Source organism: Phascolarctos cinereus, unplaced genomic scaffold (assembly GCF_003287225.1).
Source record: "Phascolarctos cinereus isolate Bilbo 61053 unplaced genomic scaffold, phaCin_HiC Scaffold_726;HRSCAF=1367, whole genome shotgun sequence".
Taxonomy (NCBI): domain Eukaryota; kingdom Metazoa; phylum Chordata; class Mammalia; order Diprotodontia; family Phascolarctidae; genus Phascolarctos; species Phascolarctos cinereus.
Window position 1 is genome coordinate 116,453,340 of NW_027556098.1, and position 16,883 is coordinate 116,470,222.

General features: G+C 41.5%; 1 protein-coding gene across 4 annotated transcripts in view; it reads right to left on the reverse strand.

Annotated features, from left to right (window-relative positions):
* MYLK (myosin light chain kinase) overlaps positions 1–16,883 on the reverse strand; it is a 381,040-nt gene that overhangs the window by 296,621 nt on the left and 67,536 nt on the right. Inside the window, exon 1 of one of the 4 annotated variants that reach the window (XM_078146744.1) lies at positions 13,928–14,176. The exons of 1 other annotated variant lie outside the window; for it this stretch is intronic. The gene's annotated coding sequence lies outside the window, so the exon portion shown is untranslated. Of the gene's footprint in view, positions 1–5,099; positions 5,242–13,847; positions 14,177–16,883 lie in introns of those variants that run through there. 2 more of the 4 variants (XM_020985979.2, XM_078146742.1) reach the window with 2 other exon arrangements.

Here is a 16,883-nt window from a genome sequence, read left to right on the forward strand (position 1 = left end):
GCCTCTTGAGGTTAAGTAAAACACGGGGTGACACAAGCAGTAAGGAACAGAAGGAGAAGTCGGATCCCTATACTCTGACCCCAAATCTGGTGTCCTTTTCAAGATAGTTTGATTCCTCTTCTCTTAGGTGACATTTTGTGGAATCCACATAAACAGCAGATGGCAAATTTGAGAAAAAAGAGAACTCTGACAACTAAGGGGCTCAGGAAAGGCTTTCTATTGGGGAGAGCAGCTGAATCAAGCTTTGGAAGAAGGAATGGATTCTAAAAAACAGATGTACATTCCAGGCACGAGAGCAGCCTGTGCAGTGACATGAAGGCAGGCAATGGAATGCCAAGTCCGAGGAAAACCCACTATGTCATTTGGGTGGAACACAGTAGAATGAGTGAAAAAGAATAACACAAAATAAGTCTAGAAGAGTATTTCTGTATGGAGGAAAGGCAAAAAATAATGGTTTGTCAACAAACCATTTCAAAATGGGACAAGAGAGAGAAGACCCATCTCGAGTGTAACAGTGATCATTTCTTAGAGCATATAAGGGAATAGGTCTAGGTCAAGCTTCAGCAATAAGCGTATGCGTGTGTCTCTGACAGGAGGCCAGGCCTTTCTCATGCATGCTTCATGGGATGTCTACTGTTACACAAATTGAGAGAATAATGTATAAAAGCAATATGGGATCATACAAGTTACACATGGATGATGGCAATCTTGGCTGGACTACTGGGGCTCTGTTGGTGAGTAATGGATGGCTGTTAGAACACTATATTTTTGCATTTTCATACTTTAGAATGGAATATCTGCTACTAATGGTATAGCTATGGATTTGTAAATCTAGCATATGGGCAGCTGTTAAATCACTATGAAGTATTATGCCTGCAGGTTAAGCATACTGTCACCAAGAAAATGGGTTATTTTCTCATGATCTTAATGAAAAAGCTCTTTTAAAAAAGTTATCAAAGGGAATAATTATCATAGTTCTATAAAGGACACAGAGCTTAGGATATGTTGGTGATGATGCAGCCCTCTTATCAATGAACCAAGCATTTCTTAAGCACTTACTGTGTGCCAGGCTCTTTGCTAAACTCTAGGGATACAGAGGAAATTTAAAAGCAAAAACAAAAAACAACAGTCCCTTGCCTCAAGGAGCTTACAATGTACTGGGGAAAACTACACATAAAAACAATATGCAGGCCTCTGGTGTGAATTTAGCAATTTTCCTTAACTATGTTTTCTATTAAAATAAATTTTTGCTAAATTAAGAACAATCATATTTATATATACCACATACATAATACCCATATATATCTGTAAATATGTGCAGACAGTTGTATATATCTATATATGTGGGGGTGCTATGATATTTAAAGAAATATAGGTACCTAAGTACCTTGTATCTTTCTTAAGTTTAGTTTAACCTTAATTCTTTTATTAAAATTTATTTTTTTTAATTTATGAAATAAAACAAGCATTTCTATAACATGATATAATAAAAAAGTGCAACTTGTATATATGCATATAAAACTATTATGAACAATTATTCCTTTTAAATATATAATAGTTATCATGTAAATTTCTTTTTTTCCCTCTTCCTCCTCCTGCCCCCACCCCGCCAGAGATAGCTACCATTAGACACAAATAGGTATATATATGTAAAATTATACTATACATATTTCCATTTGTCAGTTGTTTCTCTGGACGCAGATAGTGTCTTTCCTCATATGGCCTTTATAGTCAATTTGGGTATTTGTAATGGTTAAAATGACTTAGTTGCTCAAAGTTGTTCTTAAAATAATACTGCTATTGCTGTATTCAATGTTCTCTTGGTTCTGCTCATTTTGCTTTTCATCATTTCATGCAAGTCTTTCCATGTTTTTCTAAGATCACTGAGCTCATCATTTTTTACAGCACAGTAGTATTCCATCACAACCATATACCACAATTTGCTCAGCCATTCCCAATTGATTGGCATCCCTGAAATTTCCAGTTCTTTGCCACCACAAAGAGAGCTGCTATAAACATTTTAGAACACATAGGTTCTTTTCCTTTTTCCCTAGTATAGGGAATAGAACTAGTAGTGGTATTGCTGGGTTAAAGGATATAGGCAGTTTAGTAACTTTTGGGGCCCAATTCCAGATTGATCTCCAAAATGGATTAATCTTAATTCAATATTTGACTGTGCATGGTGAAATCCCTCCCTTTTTTGTTGTTGTTGTCTGACATATCAGTCAGATTTACCAGGTATTCGTTTTACCTTTTGACTGGTGATAAGATTCCTAACCAGAGCTCAGCTGTCTCACTATCTCTTTATCTCTCTGCACAAAGGATTAGCTTCATTCCCCCAAGGGGCAGGGGTCTTTTTCAGATAATAAGAGAATAACTTCCATCTCGCAAAAAGTGAGGGCCTTCTTCCGTCTCACTTCCCCCCCCCCCACCATATCTGGTTGCTAGGTGTTCCCTGGCTAATTAGCTGTATTTGCATAGAATGGTCTCTTGTGTGTACTATAACAGGTATTCGGAAGGGGTTGTGAGTTTCTGCCTTAACCCTCAACCCTACCAGGTGCAGAATATTGTTAGGTGGTGGGAAAAATAGAAGGCTTAAGGTAAGATATAGTCCTTACCCTCACAGAACTTAGAGCACATAGCAAGGGGACAAGATGCAAACACCAGTCCATAATACACAGCATTACCCGGCAAGGGAATAAAAGAACTAGGAAGGAAAATACCACTTGAAGTCACAGGAAAACCACTTAGAGAGTCATCGAATCCTAGATTTGGAAGGGACGTCTGTGACCTCAGAGTTCATCCAGGCTCCGTATCTCAGAGGAGGAATCCCATCTCCAGTGACTGGTTATCCATCCTCTGACTGGAGATGACAAGCTATGAGGAATCCTCTTCCTTTGGAAGGAACCCACGCCACTCTTGGCAGGTTCTATTTTTTGAAAATCATATTTTTCTTCATACTGAGTCAAAATCTACCTCGATGCAAATTCTACACAGAGATCCCAGTACTACTCTCTGGGGCCAAGCTGAAAAAGTCAGTATCTATTATGTGCAAAAAGCATTGTGCTAGGTGCTGCAGATGCAAAAACCACTAATTTTTTAAAAATCCTACAGTTTCTGTTCTCAATGACATTTCCATGCTCCCCCCCCCACCTGACCCCAATGCTGACTCAGAAGCTTTGATCCACTCCGTTTAAGACCTTGGCCAGTTCACCCATTCTTAGGCAGCAGGATGCCTCCCCAACCGAGGAGTTCACCAAATTGTGCCAAACTGAGCACTGGCTAGTAAGTTTTAGCTCTCCTACAACAATGAACTGACATCCTACCAGATACATGACAGGCCAGAAGACAGCCCTTCATTTTTATGCCTGTTTACCCTCATAACCCTTAAAAGAGAACTTTCTCAGAATATTTAGAAACATGTAATCATAATAGAAAGAGATTTTTAAACAGAGCTAACAGTGGTTTCTGTTGAATCATTTTTATTTTTTGGTTTTTAACAAAGCCAGTACCACATGAGAAAAGTCTGATAACTCCTTCTCCCTCTTCTATAGAAGGAGGCTTGTACTATTTGCATTATACTGTGGAAGTTACAATGGAGAGAAGCTGCTTTTATCCTCTCATTCCTCCCCACCTCAGACATTCCAATCATCCTAAGTATCTCCACTAAAACCATAAAATAAAATCCTACTAAAATCATAAAAGGAAACACAAAAAAACATAAAAGGCTTCAGGAGCTAGAAGGAAGAGGATAAGGAAGGAGAGAGGGGAGAAGACTATTTCTCCTTTGCCACTGAATTCAGAACAAACCCTTGGGCTGGACAGTTGAGCTCCAAGGACTAATTTCTGTCCTTTTCTACCAAGCTCCCTCTGCCCTATGGCCTGGCAGGTGTTTGGGCAAAAGAGACAAAGCATTTTTTAAAGTTAATTTTTTTTAATCAATCAAAATCCATCTCCCCCTTCTACCTCACTCTCCCTATTTCTTTCTTTTGAGAAAGAAAGAAAATCAAAACCCATTACACACACATACACACACACACACACACATACACACACACACACACACACACACACACACACACACACACACACAGAGTCAAGCAAAGCAAATGCCCATATTGGCCAAGTCCAAAAAAACAATGATCTCAGTTTGCACTGGGTGCATCCCTCTCAATCAGGATACCATGTCTCTTCATGAGTTGTCTGGCATCAGGATTGGTCACTGCATTGATGGGAGTCCCTAAGTCTTTCAAAGTCATTTGTTCTTACATTGTATGAATAGTGATCTTGGTTCTGCTTATTTCACTCTGCTGTCAGTTCACAGAAGCCTTCCAAGGTCTAAGAGGATGAAAGCATGGAAGGAACCCCATTCCCTCTCCCTCAAAAGAGAGTGGGGGGAAAAAAAACAAACCAAATCCAATTACAGCTTGAAAAAAGACCCACACCCCACACATTTAAGTAGATTTTTTAAAGAAAGAGCGAACTATGGAAGAATAAAAGAATTTGAAGAACAATTGCTAGTAAGTGAGACAATTATAGGATCATAGGATCAAATATAAAATCCTTAGTTTGGTTTTTAAGACCCTTCGCAATGGGCCCTTTCCTACCCTTCTGGTCGTCTTGCATTTTAAGCCAGCTTGACACCAGCATTCTTGCTGCTCCTGACACCCAACACTCTATTTCTGGACTTCATGCCTTTTGACTAGCTGTCCCTCATGCCTGGGGTGCTCTCAGGCCTCATCTCCCCATCCTGGCTTCCTTCAAGTCTCTCCTCAAAGCCCTTTCCCAGTCTCTCTTTTCTCTGTCCTTCCACCCCCAACCGGCTAGCACCTTCCCCTCTGAGGTTACCTCCTACTTACAATGTTCACCCTGTATGTGTATAGTTGTTTGCTCCCCCATTTGAATGTGAGCTCCTTGAATTCAGGGACTTGTTTTTGCCTTTTTTTTTTTTTTTGCATCCCTCAGTGCTTAGCACAACGCCTAACCCACATAATACATGGTTTCTGAGATGACGGTTCAGGGAAGGAGAGACTCTACTAGATTCTCAGGAAATTAACAGACTTCTTAGGCTGGCACAGTGTGTTTTTCTTGCCACATACCTTAGTTCCTGGGAGCTACATCCTCTTTCCATGTCCAGAGCACTTCCTATTCTTCGAGTCCCTTGTGGCGCAACAGAAAGAGCACTGGACCATGACTCAAGACACCTGGGTTCAAGTTTCAGGCTCTGTCACGGACTCGTGTCTGTGAAGGGAGTCACTCACTCAGCTTCTCACATGAAAAATGAGAATAGTTGTATTGGTAATATCTACCTCATTAGATTGTTGTGAGGAAAATGCTTTGTAAATTGTCAAGTGGTATAAAAGTATGATCTCGTCTCATTATAAGGGAGCTAGGTGGCACCATAGTGCACAGCGAGCCAGGCGTGCAATCAGGAAGACTCATCTTCATGAGTTCAAATCTCACCTCAGACACTTACTAGCTGTGTGACCCTGGGCAAGTCACTTAGCCCTGTTGGCCTCAGTTTCTCATCTGTAAAATGATCTAGAGAAGGAAATGGCAAACCACTACAGTATCTTTGCTAAGAAAACCCCAAATGGGGTCATGAAGAGTTTGACACGACTGAAAAGACTGAACAACAAATCTCATTATAAGTCAAAGAAAGCTCCTGATGCTGACCAAAAAAAAATCCCATGGGGGCCTAAATGACTAGAGTTAAAAAACTAGGTTGGCAAAATGTGTCACGCAGGAGTAAATAGAAAATGATACATAATGGATAGAGAGCCTGCCTTGGAGTCAGAAAGATTTAAGTTCACATCTCACCTTGGACATATTGCCTATCTGCATTAGTGGAGGAAATTACCCTACGCCCAGGTGCTGAGCCCCCCATGCCCAACAAAAAGAAAGGGAGAATTAAATCTATTCACTGAGCAACTACTATGTGCCAGAGGATATAGGGAATGCAATGAAATATAAGACTGTCTCTGACCTCCAGTCTTAGCATCTAGTTCCGGTTAAGATATATACACATGAAAAGATAACAGAAGGCAAGAGTTACAATGAATAGTAGAGATAATAAGCACTATTGGGAGTTCAAAGCTCAAATCACTTCAGGGGGAGGGTGGTCAGGGAAAGTTTTATGGGAAAGGTAGGATTTGAGCTGAGCCTTGAAGAAGGATCTATGTAGTGGGGCTTTCCAGGCAGTAGAGACAGCATGAGCTAGGCCAAGACAAGAACGCATCAAACATGTTTTGGGGATCTTTGAGTAGCCCAGTTTGGGTGGGTCACAGAGTGTGCTTGCAGGTAGTACTGTAGTTACTTAATGAATGTTTGCAGCATTGAATTGAGAGGAGGATGCAAAGATTAGTTAGTGGCTGATAGTTGCGGATTGTGAAAGCCAAACTAGGAAGTTTGAATTTTAGGCTGTGGGTAATGGAAAGGCATGTAAATGTTTAAGCAAGAGAATAACTGAAGAAAAAAGTTTTCAGAATTAAATTAAATTTGGGGGTGGAAAGGAAGCAAAATGGATGTACTCTACATGGATCTGCAGCCTGTATAGTGTAGTACTTGAAATCAGAAAGGTGAGTACAAAACCAGCCACTGACAGCTTCCATCTGTGCGACGACCACCAAGCTGCGTCACCTCCCTGAACCTCGGCTTTTGTGGTTCAGTCATTTCAGTCATGTCTGACTCTTCATGACCCCATTTGGGGTTTTCGTTTTATGTAAATTGTTCTTTCTTTTTAAATAGTATTTCCCCCAATTACTTGTACAAAAACAATTTTTGAACCCATTGGGGTTTTTTTAGTTCTGTATTCTGTCCCTCTCTCCCCTCTCCACTCCCTGAGATGGTAAGCAATCTGCTATATGTTATACATGTGCAATTGTGTAAAATATTTCCATACTAGTCATTTTGTACAAGAAAACTCAGAAAGAAGAAAAGGAAGGAAGGAAAGAAGGAAGGAAGAAGGAAGGAAGGGAGGGAATGCTTCAGTCTGTATTCAGCCAATATCGGTTCTTTCTCTGGAGGCAGACAGCATTTTTCATCATGAGTCCTTTGGGATTGTCTTGAATCACTGGTATAGATGAGAATACCCAAGTCATTCACAGTTCTTCATCATAAAATATTGCTGTTACTGTTTACAATGTTCTCCTGGTTCGGCTCACTTCACTTTGCATGAGTTCATATGAATCTTCCCCATTTTTTTCTGAACTCATCCTGCTTGTCATTTCTTATAGCACAGTAATATTCCATTACAACCATACATCACAACTTGTTCAGCCATTCCCCAATTGATGGGCATCACCTCAATGTCTAATTTGTAGCCACCACAAAAAGAATTGCTATGACTATTGTTGTACAAATAGGTTCTATTCCATTTTTTAAAAATCTCTATGGGATACAGACCTACTAGTGCTACTGCTGGATCAAATGATATACACAGCATTATAGCCCTTTGGGCATAGTTACATTGGGGTTTTCTTGGCAAAGATACTGGAGTGGTTTGCTATTTCCTTCTCCAAGTCATTTTACAGATGAGGAAACTGAGGCAAACAGTATTAAATGACTTGCCCAAGGTCACACAAGTACTAAGTGTCTGAGGCCAGATTTGAACTCAGGAAGATGAGTCTTTCTTACTCTAGGCGTAGCACTCTGTGCCTATGTCGCTACCTAGCCACCCTATATTAGTTGCTTAATAAATTCCTGTTCAGCAATGGATTAAAATGATCATCAGGCAATAGAAAACTCAGGCCTGGAGCCCAGGATGAAAATCATAGCTTGACATGGGAACTATCCTTGTAAAAGAGAATATAGAAGCCATAGGAATGGATGATCAATCACCAAGGGAGATGCCCTAGAGCATGGACTCTAAATCTTTTGTGAGTCAATGGACCCCTATGGCAGTCTGGTGAAGTTTCTGGATCCCTTTTCAGAATGTTTTTAAATGCATAAAATAAAATACAGAAGATTATAAGGGAAGCCAATTATACTGAAATATAATTACCTATATATAGGCTATATATTCATAATACATAACATATTTATCATAAACTGTTACATAGAATACACACGCATATTGAATAAGGGCTCTTCACTGGGAGTCTCTGAACATATAACACATCGGGTATGCATTTACATATGTACAACTTGGACTCAAGCTTCTCTTCTAGCTTCCCCCAGTAAATGCAGGTGTTTCTCAAAGTTCAGTCCTCAGTCCTCTAGTCTCCTCTCTAGAGTAGGGGTGTTTAACCAGGGGCCTGGGAACATATATAGCTAGTCTTCATTATTTGTGGATTCCATATTTGTGAATTCGCCTACTCACTAAAATTTATTTGTAACCCCAAAATCAATAATTGTAGCTCTTTCTCAATCATCCATAGACATGTTCAGAGTAGTGAAAAATGTGATTCAGTGCTTTCACAATAATTCGCAAACATGTGCAGAACAGCAAAAAATATGAGTTACCTGATGTGCGTGTTCCCAACTAAAGTTGAACAGGGAGATATTTTGCTTTCTTGTTTCATCTGTCATACTTTTTAATTTAAAAAAATTATTTTTTCCAATTACATGTAAAAATAATTTTTAACATTCATTTTTTAAATTTTGAGCTTCAAAATCTCTCCCTCCTTCCCTTCTCTCCCCACTCCTTAAGAAGGCAAGCAACTTGATATGGTCATCTCTCATAATATAAACAAGTGTCCTTTTTGTTCATTTTTCACATTTTTGTGCTTTTTGTCAGCGACTTCACTGTTTAAAATGGCCCCTAAGCATAGTGCCAAAATGCTGCTTAGTGGTCCTAAGCACAAGAAGGCTGTGCTGTACCTTACAGAGAAAATAAATGTGTTAGATAAGCTTAGTTCAGGCATGAGTTATAGTGCTGTTGGCTGTGAGTTCAATGTTAACGAATCAATGATATATTACATCCAGAAAAAAGAAGATGAAATCTGCCAATCTGTACGTACAAGAGACAGCTCTGGAAAGTGCTAAAGTGACTATTGTGCCAGAGGCTCCCAGGAACCTAACCACGTATTTTCCCTAAGAGCAATGATTTAGTATTTGTTAATTCAGTGCTTGTGATGACTTCATAGAAAATAACTAACGTGTATGACAAGAATCACCTGTACATATACATGATATATAAATACTATATAACTACATCTTATATGTTTTTATGTATATGTTCATGGATTCCTGGTTAAGAACCTCTACTGTATATTTTATATGTACACACATATTTTATATCATATATGTATATGTGTGTACATATGTGTGTGTATATATGTATATATACATATGAATAATCATGGACCTCTAGTTAAGAACCCTCACTCTAAAGGAACAGAAAGGGGGACCATAAACATATACATATATGTAATATATACAAAGAATAATATATGTGTGCATACCATAAATATGTATATGTTTATGAATCCCTGGTTAAGAAGCCCTACTCTAAAGAGAAGAACAGATGGCTGAGGACTAAATGCCTATGTTTAATGGGAGACCTAGAAGAGGAACATGCAAAAAACTCTAACTCTTTAGAAACAATTTCAGGCAGGTATGTGTTGCACACCTTCTGCTGGAAGACTGAGGCTGGTGGATCACTTGAGCATGGAAATTTTAAGCTGTAGTAAGGCTGAACCAATTTGGCATCTATAGTAAGTGTGGCACCAGTAACATGAGCCCTTGGGAATTTGGGGTAGGGAAGGCACCTCCAGGTTGCCTAAGGAGAGGCAAAGCAACTCAAGTCACAAACAGAGTAGGTCAAAGTGGTGGCATAGAGGAGAAAGAGAGGGAGGGTGAGACAGAGGAGAAAGAGACAAAGAGGACAAACTATTTCAAAGAAAACTCAACTAACTTCCAAACCACAGAGTTAACACTGACAGTTAATTTCATTGGCTCAAGGCTGCTGTATCTAGCTGGTGAGTGAGAAGGTTAACTTCCACTCAGTCAGTACAAAAAGGAATCAGATTTCAGGTCCATTCACATCAACAAGCTCACTGTAGAATTCTTATGGCAGAATCTGAGTGACAATGACAGGGTAAGTCACTGTTATGGGTTGCAGAAAGAGGTGCCAGGATTGTTTGTCTACATGGAATTCAGGGTGGGCAGGTACTGCAAGGCAGGGGAACAAGAGGTTGGCAAAAGCAGAGATCAGGGATCCAGGCTACAGAACTGGGACACAAAGTGTCAGGAAATTAAAGTCAGGAACCAACAGGTTCAGTATCTTATAGTAAAATGTCAGAGCAACAAGGATGGGCCACTAGCAGCAAGAGAGCAGCTTGGACAGAGTCAGAGGCTCCTTGTATTCTGCCTGATCAGGACTTCAAGAGGTCTCAGTGTGGATGGGCCTGAGCCTAAGGATGGAGATATATAGATACACATGGAGGAATCAGGGCAACTACAGGGTAGGAGTGGGCAGCATTAAATAGGTAGGACAATAATAGTATTCCACCTAAAAAATTCAAAAGCATTTAGTAATCACTTATTATTGGAGTCAGGAAGACCTGAGTTCAAATCTGACCTTAGACACAAGCTGTGCGGACCTGAGCAAATCACTTAACCCTGTTTTCCTCAGTTTCCTCATCTTTAAAATGAGGTAGAGAAGAAAATAGCTAACCACTCCAGTGTCTTTGCCAAGAAAACCCCAAGTGGGGCCACAAAGGGTCAGACACGACTGAAACAAGTGAACAACAACAAAATCAATTATTAGGTAAAAGGCATAACACTAGGCACTGGGGGAGGGGTAATGGGTACAAAGGTAGAAATAAAAAATAGCTGCAGCTCCTGAGGAGCATGACACAAACAAGCAAACAGCTAAGCACATGCACGATAATTTAAGGAAGGTAATGGTGCTAGTAATGGGGGGAAATTAAGAAATGCTTTGTGTAGCCTGAGTGCTGATTCATGAAAGGACAGCAAATGCTAGAGGCAGAGGTGAGGAGGGGATGCATTCAAGGTGTGGGGAAACACATCAGATAAAGTCAGGGCCAATGAAGATTCTTGAGCAAGGGACTGGTGACATGGTCACACCTTAGCTTGAGGAAGATGATTTTTGCAGCTTTGTAGAGGATGGTCTAGAGAAGATAGAAGTCTAATTAGGACTACTGCAACAGGGCCAATGAGAAGACATGAAGGCCAAATGAGGAACCTGCTACCTTTTTTCCCCACATATATTAGCTCATTTTTGTGCCCTTATTACCAGGAATTATTTCCTATAAATTTAACTTCTCATTTATTCGAGCCTGGCCCCGTGAGAGCTGTCAGCAAACCATCCACGGGGAGGGGCTAACAATCACTGTTGATCCTCATTCAATGTCCCCTACTCTGCCTTAATCTTGACCCTTAACTCAACCTCCATGAAGACATCCTCCTAAGCCAATTGCACCAGTTCTAGTCCCTGGAATCACTCTGAAAACCTCAGAGGAGCGGGAGGTGAAAGGACAGTCTAGGTGAAAGGACAGTCTAGGTGAATTCCCCTAATTTTACAGTTGAGGAAACTGAGGCCCAGAAGCAAAATGACTTGATGATATTCATGTGGATCATAAGTAGAACTGGGATATGAGTCAGTTCTGTGATTCCAAAGCAATTCTATTTCTAGTCCATCATATGACCTCATTCTTAACGTGTGCAAAATTAGGCAGATATTACTTGAATAGCTCTTTCCACATCATCAATGTCAGTATCTTTCAATGTCAATATTGGCCTTATATTTATTTACTCTGAGTTTTTCCCATATCTCCAATTGAACTGGGAGTCCTCCAAGGGGAAGAACTGTGTCTTTTCCAATAGAAGGGAAAGCAGATGAGGACAGAAACTCAATTCCCACACACCCCCAGACTGGGAGCTCCCCAAGGCTAGGGAAGGTCTTTCCAATTAGATCTTTACCAACTTTTTTCCCTTCAAGACAGTCCTGCAAACTTAGCTGAGCACTATAGGACACTTCCCCCCCCCCCCCCGCCCCCATCCTCCCACACACCATCATCACTCCTGTTTCTACCACAGGTACTACCACCTCGAATTTCCACATTTTCTAACTAAGAAAAAAAATCTGTCAGGTCAGAATAAGGAAACTCAGGAGATCTTGACATACCAAGGACATCTCCGAATTTGAAATCTCCTAAAGACAGAAACCTTCCAGTAGCTTTTGTTAACGCAGGGCCAAATTAACAATAAGCTATGAAGGAAGCATAAACTAAAGAGGGAAAGAAGATGACCTTCCTTGGGAAGGATGGGGTAAGGGGGACAAGGATCAGGAAAGCCTTCATCAAGTTGGTAGTATTTGAAATGGGTTCAAAAATAGGGGCAGGTTTGATATAGATGGGAATGAAGGGAAGAAGCTTTATCATCTCTCAAAATCCTAGACCCCAAAACACTCTGAGCTCCACAAGATCCAGAAGGACCCCAAACTGGCTCTAAAAGTGGATCAAAAGCAACCAGGAGCTTGACTTCTGGAACACGGGTTTGGGAGATGGAGAGTACAGTAGTGGAGTCTCAGGCTCTAGGAAGGGGTCTGGCCCGAGGTTAGGGAAGGAACCGTGAAAGAATGGTGAGTTCTGGCACTCCAGAAGGAGTTGAGTAGGGAGGGGATACAGTTACTCAATCATCACATGTAGTAGGGCTACAGCTCAGTTCCAATTCAGCAGTCACACCAACCAGCTCCACTCATTCTCAGCCCATCATCTCACCAGCTGTCATTACCAACATAAACAGATTCCTTTGGCATTGGCAATCAATGGCCACTGACATTTTTTGAATATTCAGTTAAAAAAAAAAACAAGAAAGAACAGAACAACCATGGCCTCCAGGTCCCTCTTCCTTCTCCTGATGACTAGGGGTCCACTCTCCTAAGAAAAAGAAGCTGGGGGATTTCCAGGATAACCTCTATCTCAACACTCCCTGAAACCACAAACACATAGCTGGAGGAGTTCCTTCAGGACAAGATAAACTGAGATCAAAAGGGCAGCTAGTGGGGTGGAGGGTGGGGGTGCAGCAGCACAGAGGATGTGGGAAGGGGCAAAAAAGGTCTGAGAGCTCTAGTCCCCCAAGGCAAAAAGCTAAACCATTGTTAGTCTGAGGGCAATTTTCCTTGGCAAGAGGACTTATTAATCATCACCAGAAGCAGCATTTAGCAATTTCACTTTAATTAGATTCAAAACACTTTATTTAAATTATCTCCTGAGTCCAATTAGGGAAAAAGAAAACTTTCAGTCTCAATTAGTTAACCATTTAATCCTAAAGCAGGCATTATAGACTTCCTACCCTTCAGCACTTCGATTTTTTTCTTTTTTTCTGGCGTGAGGGTCGGGAGGGGGGAGGATGATTGAAAATGGAACTCTCCCTTTCCTATAATTCAGAGTCAAAATACACGGGATAAAGCAAGTTGTAAGACAAAGCTAGTTCTCTGCTTCTTCCTTTGCTGCTCCAAATAACATTAAGTTCCCTTATTTCTTAAACACCTTTTTTTCTGCCTACGATATGCACTGGAAACACCGTCCTTAATTTCTGTCTAGTCTCAGGCTTCTCCGTCTATATCGCCTCCCGCTCTCCCTCGAGCCCCCAAGTTCTCCCAGCCTGGCGGTCTAACGTGAGTCCAACACTGTAACGATACCCACAGCTGCAGGACAAAGCAAAGATAGCCCTAACTCTCCCCCTTCACCCCCACCCCCGGCCAGAATCACTTCTGAAATGCACACTAATCCCTACAAATTCTCACAGTATGCTCCCTAATCTCTCCTAATCCCGAAAAGAGCCGCCCCAGTTTTGCCTTGCCCTGCCTCACTATTTGGCAAGTACAAAATGGCAAAATGAAGCAAAAGAGCCCGGTAGTAAGCCCGGAGAAACCTTACCACCCGGCAGCCTCTCCCCTAGGCAAGTTCCGTAGGAGGCAGGGCTCTCCAACGGCAGCTTTCCCACTTCACCACTTAACTGCAGTGATTTCCTTTCCAAAGTCCATTCCCGGGAGTCCAGGAGTGAAAGGAGCGCAGAGGGAGCAAGCAGTATCACGGGCAGTAAAGGATAGACCCAGGTCACAGGAGTTTAAAAGGCTGTTGTTCTGATGGGGCTCACAGATGTTGCAACTGGGCTGCTAACCATTGAGCCAACTTCGCCCGGTCCAGTCGATCTGTTGTTTTAACCCACCGAGCTGGAGTGACCTTTGAAGCCCTCTGCTGCTACGGGCTGGCTGGATTTTCAATGGAGGCCCTGGGGGACCAGAAGTGGAAGCTCACAGGTTGCTACTTGTTTGGAGCTGCAGATTCCAAACTGTGTGTGTGGGAGCAGAGTTTGCCTTAGTGGGCTCTGCCCAAAAGAAGAAGAAAAAAAAAAAAGAAAAGGAAAGAAAAAAAAAAGCAGAAATGAGAGTCCTTTGACTGGGCCAAGAACATCTCCGAATCCACATCTGGGCTGGGAACACTACTACAGCCATCTGGACCAGGAAGGCATCCCTAGGCTAAGCACATCTGCCTTACTGGGACAGCTCTGCCTTCTCAAGCAGAAACATTATAGGAATAGACTCCTTCTAAAGTAGGGACAATGTCTAATACAGACAGATTACATACTGTCCTCCTGCAGTCGCCTAAAGGAATCTGGGACCAGATTTGAAACAGGCTTCCCAGCCTCTGCACATGCCATCCACATGGCCCTAAATGGATAAGACCTTACAGACGCCAGCCCTGGCAGACACTTAAAGTGGGTCCTTGGTCTTCAGGCTAAGAAAGCATACTGGATGCCTTAGTTCTGGGCACCTAGAAATAAGAGCTGAAATTATAGAACCCATTAGGCTTACAAATGAAGAGTTCAACTATGTCTCTGCAGGTGATGCCCCAATATCCATATTCAGGCCTATGCTTTCTCCTGAACTCCAAAACATCTACCACTAGAGATTTCCAATAACATGTCCTAAAGTCACTTGAGATTTGACACATCCAAAAAGAGTTCATTATTTTTCTTCTGGAACTCCTTGTCCTTCTGTTACCACCACCATGTTAGTCACAGCATTCTCTCTGGCTCCTCACTCACCCTCACCCCACATATCCCATCAGCTTCCAACCTTTGTCTTTTCTACCTCCACAACCTCTCTCACATCCATCCCCTACTGTCTACACACATGTCAACTACTTAGTCCAGGACCTCATTACTTCTCACTTGGACTATTTGCAGTAACCTCCAGATTAGTCTCCCTATCTTAAGTGCTCTCCTTTCTAATCCAGTCAGTTAAAAGTCAATAAGCATGTATTAAGTGCTTACAATAGACCAGGAACTAAGGTAAAAGACAAAGAAAGGCAAAACATTCCCTAACCTTAAAGAGTTTACATTCTAATGGAGGAGATATTATGTAGTGGCAGCTAGGTGTCCTAATAAATAGAGTATTGGGCCTGGAGACAGAAGGACTCATCTTCCTGAGTTCAAATTTAGCCGTAGACATTTACTAGCTGTGTGACCCTGGGCAAGTCACTTAACCATATTTGCCTCAGTTTCCTCATCAGTAAAATGAGCTGAAGAAGGATATGGCAAACCACTCCAGTATTTTTGCCAAGAAAACCTAGTCACAAAGAGTCAGACATGACTAAAAAACAACTGAACAACAAGATAGGTAAGTAACTAGGTCTGTACAAGATACATACAGAAGAAATGCATGGTAATCTCAGAGAAAAGGTGTTGCAGGGCAGGGAGACCATACACGGAAAGCTCTACTGTAGAACTGGGGATTTGAGCTGAGTCTTAAGGAAGCTAGGAGGAGAGGGTGAGGAGGTAGAATATTCCAGGTATGGGTTTAGACAGCCGAAAAAGGCTGTCTAAATGCCAAAATGATTTTCCTAAAGCTCAGACCTGAAGACGTCACTTCACTGCTCAATAAATTCCAATATTCAAATAGAAATTATTTGGTTTACCTTTTAAAGCCCTTTACAAACTGACCCAAACCTAACTTTATGAACTTATGTAGCCTATATAAGCTATGAAATATACTCACCCCAATTCCTACTCTCACTGACAAAACAGATTCCCAGAGCAAAACCAACTAACTCTTCCTATGAAAGTTCTAGGAGTATCCTTGAGGGCTCGGGGTTGACTTTTTCTAATGCCATTGGCTCAAGCCTTCAAACAGTGTGCTTCTCTCCAAGAATCTCCAAGTTGAGAATCATTTAGTCGTTATATACTTCTAACAGATTTTGTTTTTCTCACTTTGTGGGGTGGGGGAGGAAAGGAAGATAGGAAAGAGAGAATTTAGAGCTGAAAATAAAATAAAAATGAATTTTTTAAAAATCACTTTGTCAACCAATCTTAAGTCACTTTTTAGAAATGGGTATTTGCTAAGGTGCCATAATATGAATAGTTGGTACAAGAAATTCGCCTCCTCTCCCTGCCAGTAATGTCTGTGAAACTTTCCCCCTATGTATGGAGTCCAGGGGAAACTGGGCTCAAGCTGAGGGCAAATATGTGACAAAGGAGCAACCCACAGGTCTTGGTTACTGGAAGTCCTTCTGTTCCCTTGGGCATGATATGGTCTCTGGGCTGGGCTCCTCATAGAGGACAAAGACAAAGGTGTCCTATCCTGTCATTGGCTCCTGATGATGCCTACACTGCTGCCGGCTGAAAGGGCACTGGTGGCAAGATGGGAATCCCCCATCCTCTGGACCCTTTAAAGTTGGAAGTTTATCCTCTGGTCAGGGTAGAAGGAAGAGTCTGGTCAAAGCCTTCTGCTCCCCCAGGTGATTCCTTCTCTGGAAGTTCAGCAAGGACACCACACTCACTCCAAGTTTCGGAATTCCATCCCTTCTCAAGTGAACTTTGAGAAAATTTATAGATGCTCCCTGGGTATGGTTAAGTTTCCTCAGCCTACATGAATAAGGTTCTTGTGCAAGTGTGTGCAATGTCATTCTCAT